Raw genomic sequence first — 7163 nt, forward strand, 5'->3', positions numbered from 1 at the left:
TCGAAAAGTGTCTCGAATCGACCCGATCTGCAAGAAAACTGCACAAACAGTCAGAAATTTCAACCCGATTGGGCAGTCGGGCTGTTTCTTCTTCATGGGGTTAAACTGACTGGTTTTTCTTGGATTTCTTGACTTCTTGACACCCTAGGGTTGTTTGGGGAGGTGTTTGATGGGTTTTGATAGCTCAAACCGATTTGGAAAGCCTTGAAAATCGGGTTGCCTAATCTGACCCGAGAAGGACAAAAACTGTCCTGATTTTGTTCAAGGCTGGTTCTATGGCTTAGATGCTTCAAACTTTAAATCTAAGGTCGGAAATGGATAGAGGGGGTCAAAAACATGTGGGACATGAAATTTGGTGAAGTATGGACTTTGGTGTTTTTGCTTGGGTTTTTGCTTGCTGAAGGTGCTGCGATTTTCCTGAGCTTCTTGGGAGCTTTTGCTTGATGAAAATGACAAGTGTTGATGCAAGAGAAGGTGTGTGTGCTTGAAGATGACTTAAGTTATATATATGCATGCTTAATGACCTGATTAGTGAAGCAAAAGTGCAATTAGGGCCATGGATTGTGTGGGATCCGAATTTTTAATGAGGATGAGGATGAAGACTTCTTCCATTGCATTGATGAGGAAGAGCCAAATGCATTCATGGTGAGTTGAAGTTGGAGTGCTGAAGAGGAATTGTGTGCTTGACATTTTGGAAGAAGATAATGCAAGTTGCAATGGAGAAGAAGACAAGGGACATGGACGGCTTTGGCATGGATATGGCTGATCATGGCTGACCCGTGGGTCCCACGGCCTTGAGAGGAAGTTCGGGACAAAGTTCGGGTCTCGATTGATCGCATGTTCGAGGTTTGTGGATCAAACGAACATCAAATTGTCATTGCGTGAGCGAAAAATATTTAAACGAGCCCGAAATCATCCATTTTGCCCAAAGGAAGATTCGTGTGATTTTTGGCTCGGAAGCCGGTTTTGCTCATTTCTGGCGTTCAGAGCAAAGTTAGTCATTTCGGAATGTGCATCTCGTGTCTGCATTCCGAATCGATCGTTTTGACATGCATTGTCAATCAGACTGAATTATTGACCAATAAGCCAGTATTGCCAATGTGAAGCCGGAGACATCCTAAGAGTCCGAAGCCGGATTTCTCAGAATGTATTCTGAGTTGCTTGGGCGAGCAGGAAATCACTGTAATCTCCGTTAATTGAGAACAGGCCTCGAAGGACTGAAAAATTGCATCTGAAACCCTAAAATGGTGTTTTGAGGGTCTAGATGGATTGTGAGATTCCGTCTGAGGATTTCACGTTGAGCGTTGAGATGAGTAGCACTGGGTTTGCCAACCATTTGGCGTCAAGTTTCCATAAAAAAGACCTTCGTTTATGAATTTCCATTGAAAACGAACTTTTCTGCTCTTCGGAGGTCACTCAGGAAACTGAAAGAGATATTGCTGTCTGATTTGCCCAATTGCGTATATCCGCTGCAGTATTCTAGGCAATGCATGGCTAACTTGGTTTGCCGATGTTCTGTCAGACCTGTCTTCGGATAAGGTTTTCCGTTGAAAGGTATGTTTGTTCCGTCATTCGGGAGTCATTAGAGGAGTCTGTATGACTTCTGAAAGACAGTTTGAAGCAATAATCATGTTTTGCATAATTGTTGGACATGACTGTATCTGACATTATGCATTAACTTTTCTCGGATGAACCGGCATTTTTGGTCTTCCACTGAAAAGTTGTATGTATTCTGAAATTGCTCTGTATGGAGCAGTTGATCTGCGAAATGTGTTCAGAGACACTTTTTATCTGTTTGACGTCGCGAAGAATTTTTGAAGCCCAATATTGACTATCTTCTGATGGTCGAGCGGACCAGTGGAAAATAGCATTGTCAACGATGTATTCTGAAAATGCCGGTTTGGATGCTGTCTGAGCTGTCTGTTTGCTTTGTATATTACTGGATGATTCTGTATGTTCTTCTATTATATGCATGAATCATCTGCCTATCTCTGTTGACTTAAGAATGAATAGCAATTTGCTGCTTTGTTGAGCCTTTTTCTGTATTAATGTTCAAGTCGTAGAGTGAATTGTTGTTGATAGGCAATGCCTGAACTGGTGAGCCAAAATGGGGTGCTGACAGCTTACCCCTCTTTGACTGTATGCTCGAGTAGAGGATGCAGCCAAAGACTTCAGAAGCACCCCAATTTGATAGCAATGATCAATATGGAACTTCCGATGACAGTCTTCTCCCTCTTGCTTTGGATATGTGGGATGTTGTGCCTAATATAAAGATAAAAGAAGCGAGATGAGATCTGAATAAGCTTGGCAGCAAACAAGTAGGGTGCATGCATAAAGGAAATTGCTCAACCGATGGAAAATGCCTTGCTTAATGAGAAATACAGTGTGCAAAGTGCGGTATTTGATGAAAAGTGCGTTGCTTAATAAAAAGTGCGTGCATAATGAAAAGTGCGTGCATAATGAGAAATGCTTGCATAATGCAAAGTGCTTGCATGATACGTTGAAATCAATGAAAAATGGGTGTGAAACTCGAATGTAGTGGAACGGGTGTGAAACTCGAATGCAGTGGAGCGGGTGTGAAACCCTAACTGCAGTGGTGTGGGTGTGAAACCCGAATGTAGTGGAGCGGGTGTGAAACTCTGATTACAGTGGTGTGGGTGTGAAACCCGAATGCAGCGGAGCGAGTGTGAAACCCTGACTGTAGTGGTGTGCGTGTGAAACCCGAACTGTAGAGGTGTGGGCGTGAAACCCGAATGCAGTGGAGCGTTTGTGAAACCCTGACTACAGAGGTGTGGGTGTGAAACCCGAATGCAGTGGAGCGGGTGCGAAACCCTGACTGTAGAGGTGTGGGTGTGAAACTCGAATACAGTGGAACGGGTGTGAAACCCTAACTGCAGAGGTGTGGGTGTGAAACCCGAATGCAGTGGAGCGGGTGTGAAACCCTGGTTGTAGAGGTGTGGGTGTGAAACTCGAATATAGTGGAACGGGTGTGAAACCCTAACTGCAAAGGTGTGGGTGTGAAACCCGAATGCAGTGGAGCGGGTGTGAAACCCCAACTGCAGAAGTGTGGGTGTGAAACCCGAATGCAGTGGAGCGGGTATGAAACCATAACTGTAGAGATGTGGGTGTGAAACCCTGTGTGTGGGTGTGAAACTCGAATGTAGCTGAGCGTGTGTGAAACCCTAAATCCTCTAGAATGATGCAATGCAAGTGCAGAAAAGTAAATGTGCATAAAATAAATGTGGGGAAAGCGATAAATAAACATGCAAGCAAAGCAAACGAGATCGAGCCCGAACCCACTAAATTTCCCCAGTGGAGTCGCCAAGCTATACGAACCCGAATGTGAACTCCCGTCGGGGCTCGCATGCGCACTTTTGGATCACACGGCTTGGGAGTGTCCACCTTCTCGGGGATGAGTGACGGACACGCACGAGAAGGAGTCGCCACTTATCATTTTAAAACCCGAAAGCTGAGGGTGGATAAGTTACCCGGGTCTAGGGGTATCGAACACCTAGTTTTTCTAAGGCATTGGTCTATGCGGAACCAGAAAGTCCACGTTCAGGGGTTCATGTTACGTACGGGCCTATATCCCGCACGCCCTTTCGGTACTCTGGTTTGCTAGGCTTGCATGTTTTAGTTATTTATCGCGTGAATTAAGTTGCACTCGACTCACACGTTTTGACACCGTAAATTTGGAGAATTAAACGATGTCGGTTTAGAAGCCGAGAGAGAAGTAAATCTGCATGTCGGGGAATTAGTTCACAATCTTGCGTTACAGTTCATCAAACCATGACGGTTGAATCCCTGCGTGAACCAGAACCACGAGATCTTGGATTTACTTTCCTTTGGGCAAGCATGAAACCGATTCGAATGATTCGACTCTCGGACCGTTTGCTTACCGATTGAGATTCTTACAAACTGAATGTACAAAATAAAATCCTTACAATGTGCTCTCAAAAATAAGACAACAAATTATAAATTAAAAATGATTGAATCTCAGTCAGCTCGCATTCGGTTATTATTCCGTTCTAACTCACAGTGAGTTTAGGGAAACACCGAAAAACTAAAATTCGAACGCTCTCACTGAATAGGGTATTGGACCCTGTGAATGATTATTAGGGTGTTGAACCCTGTGCTATTCGTTCTAGGAGTCGGGCTCGACCCATATGACAAACAATAGCAGAAAAGTAACACGCAACAAGTGAATAATAGACAAGGTGTTTTTATTCACCGAATGTACGTGTATTAGCAAGCTATTAATCCGAGGTATTTTGGCATGCAAATCCTACCCTAGACAAACAAACGCATGCTAACATTTTAGCATTTGGCTTTGATTTGAGAACCTAACATACCGAATGTTCGTAGTCAAGTCTTGTGTGTGTGGATTGTTTTTACAGTGATTCGGTGTTTGTGACACTGAAATTACACTGAATTGATCCAAAACTTGTGTTTTAACTCTAGATTTGGAACCTAAAGTTCCACCTAACCGTTTTTTAGCGTTTGGTTAGATCGGATGAAAAGATTAGTCAAGTAATTATGTTTTGACGCAGAATACCCGACTAACACCCTAAACTATGCTAGGATGACAGAAACTCATCAGTGGGAATAAGAAAGGGCTATGCAGATGAACCTGCACCAAAACAGGTAGCCCGTTCCTATTTTGATACCATTGTGTTTCTATCAAACTAATTCTAGGATTTTGCCAAATTACAAAATGACGTTCTTGCCCTTGATTTGAAAATTTGTTTTCAGAAAAGGAAAACAACGCAATACGGACCACCTTGGCCTGTAACCGGCGTCGACCAATTCCTTGAATCTTTCAGGGTTATGCGAGAACCCCGTAAAAGCCGAAGATTTGGTCGATCTATCTGGAAGTGATCTAGAAAGAACTTCTATATTCCGACCTAAATTACCTGATATCAGGTGAAACTCAAGTTAAAACAAAAAAAAAATTCTCTTAGACGTCCATGTTATTTCATATTACATGTCTCGGGTCTGGAAGTATGCGTATTTTGAAAAGGGCATTAACATCGTTTTGTAATTCGTCGACGCGAGTTACAGGTTAATGTCCAATTCGTGCAAAGTTGTTAAAATTGAATGAATTAACCAAGTGATCGTCCCGATTAACCTGTTCGTGAAATTAATGCTTAAGGTTATTACCTAATGCATTAATTGTGAAAACAATTCGTGACTCGGCGACCAAGACGGTTCCGTAAGGATCGAGGATAATTTGGTCAAGTGACCGAAAATACCCTCATAACCGAATGGACCTGAATGAGTCACCAATTCGCGAATCCATGCATGTTGCTTAAAAAGACATCTTTTTATGCGAGATTGCGATGATAACGTAAATTGCAAATTACACGAAATTGGAGAACGGACTTAAAACGGGAAGAGAAAGTCTCGTGGAACCCGAATAAGCCCATGAAGCTCTCGACCACTACTCCTTAGAGAGATCCAAGAGGTCCCATGGCCCAAATAGGGTTCCACGAGGTTTCCCCATCTCGTTTCGAATCATTTCTCGCATGCTCAAACAACAAAACACGATAAAACTCGATTTTAACAAAAAGTCGATATTGCCATGATTTGAATAACACATTCAAACATGCAAACATGCACAAACATGTTATTTAAGGAATCGATAAAATAATACCAACTTCATGCACGCGGGAAAACACGATGAAACTCGGGCGTCGAACTTGGATCGAGTCAAGAAGACCATTCCTTGCCCGAAAAGAGCAAAAGAGCATTCGGTCACCTCCCTTTAAGGGAAACCCGTTAGCTCTCATGCCTTTCCCCAGTCGGGACATTCTTCTCGACTACGATCCAAGCATTTCCCGACATACTAGCACGTAAATCAAGGATAAACATGCGTGATATAACATGAAAAGTGCGTAAAAATGTAATCTTGCAAATAAACATGCTTAATACACCTCATAACTCCATTAACACGCAAGAAATGTAAAAAGGCCTAACTTCTCTAAGTCGAAAATGTTATACCTAGTCTCGGGATACGAGGAAAGAATCGGGGAAGTGTTCGAGAGTCGGGTGACTCGGTTGAACGCTTGGATGGATGCTCGGGTGCAAGGGCAGCACGTTCGGGCGAGCAGGGACGCGAGGCTGGACGTGCGCTGGGATGCACAGGCGTGGCAGGGGGTTCAAGCGTGCGGCTAGACGCGCGGGCAGGCACGGAAGCAGGCAGGCATGCGCGGACGAGCACAGGCAAGCGCACTGGTTGTCAATGAACGTCCGGGACGTGGACGTGCATGCATGCATGGGGGGACGTCTGGGGAGCACAGGCGGGCGCACGAGTGCACACGGTGACGGGTGCTGGAAGCTGATGACGGGTGCACTGTTCACCCGAGAGCACGATCTTCACCTGAAATGGTGAAATCGACCTGAAATGATGAGCAAATGACTTCAAATCAAAAATCTGAGTTCAGAAATGAACTCCTTGGGTCCAAAACATGTGGTCCATGGAGTTTGAAAAATTTTGAAGAGAAGTCGAAATAGTAACCGCCATGGATTTCGACTTAAACTCTAAGGATTTTTGGCTTGGTTTTCGATTTGCAAGAGCTGATTTGCTTGCTGCTGGTTGCTAGGAAGTTGAGAGCATTTCCTAGAGGGAGAAAGTTAAAGAGAACATGCAAGAAGGAAAAAGTGATTAGCTTAATGACCTTAGAACAATATATAGGCAAAGCTAGTGAGCAATTAAACAAAGCAAAGTGCAATTAGGGAGCTTCATTAGCCAAAGTCGGCTACCCTAATGAGGATATGGATCAATGTGAGCCAAGTATTATTCATGTGGAAGAGCCAAAAGCATTAAATGGAAGGATTTAAAGTTGGAGTGTTGTATTCAACTTCCCTTGGATATTTTGGGCTAAGAGTGCAAGAGAGCATGGAGAGGGCGGCAAGAGCAAGTTACGGTTGCCCTTGGGCAGCCCGTGGGTCCCACGGCCGAAGAGGAGAAATCTAGAGAAAGCTCAGGTCTCGATTGGTCGCGTATTCGAAACTCGTGGTTCGAATTGAACGTCAAACTATCGATATACGCGAGAAAACGGATTTAATGAGCCCAAGGTTGGCACTTTTGGTGGAAAAATCCCCCAGGTTCATATGAGGCTCGGAAGCCGTTTTTGCTCGTTTCAGGTGACCAAAGTGAAATT

The sequence above is a fragment of the Punica granatum genome, chromosome 3 (genome assembly GCF_007655135.1).
Source record: "Punica granatum isolate Tunisia-2019 chromosome 3, ASM765513v2, whole genome shotgun sequence".
In the NCBI taxonomy this organism is placed as follows: domain Eukaryota; kingdom Viridiplantae; phylum Streptophyta; class Magnoliopsida; order Myrtales; family Lythraceae; genus Punica; species Punica granatum.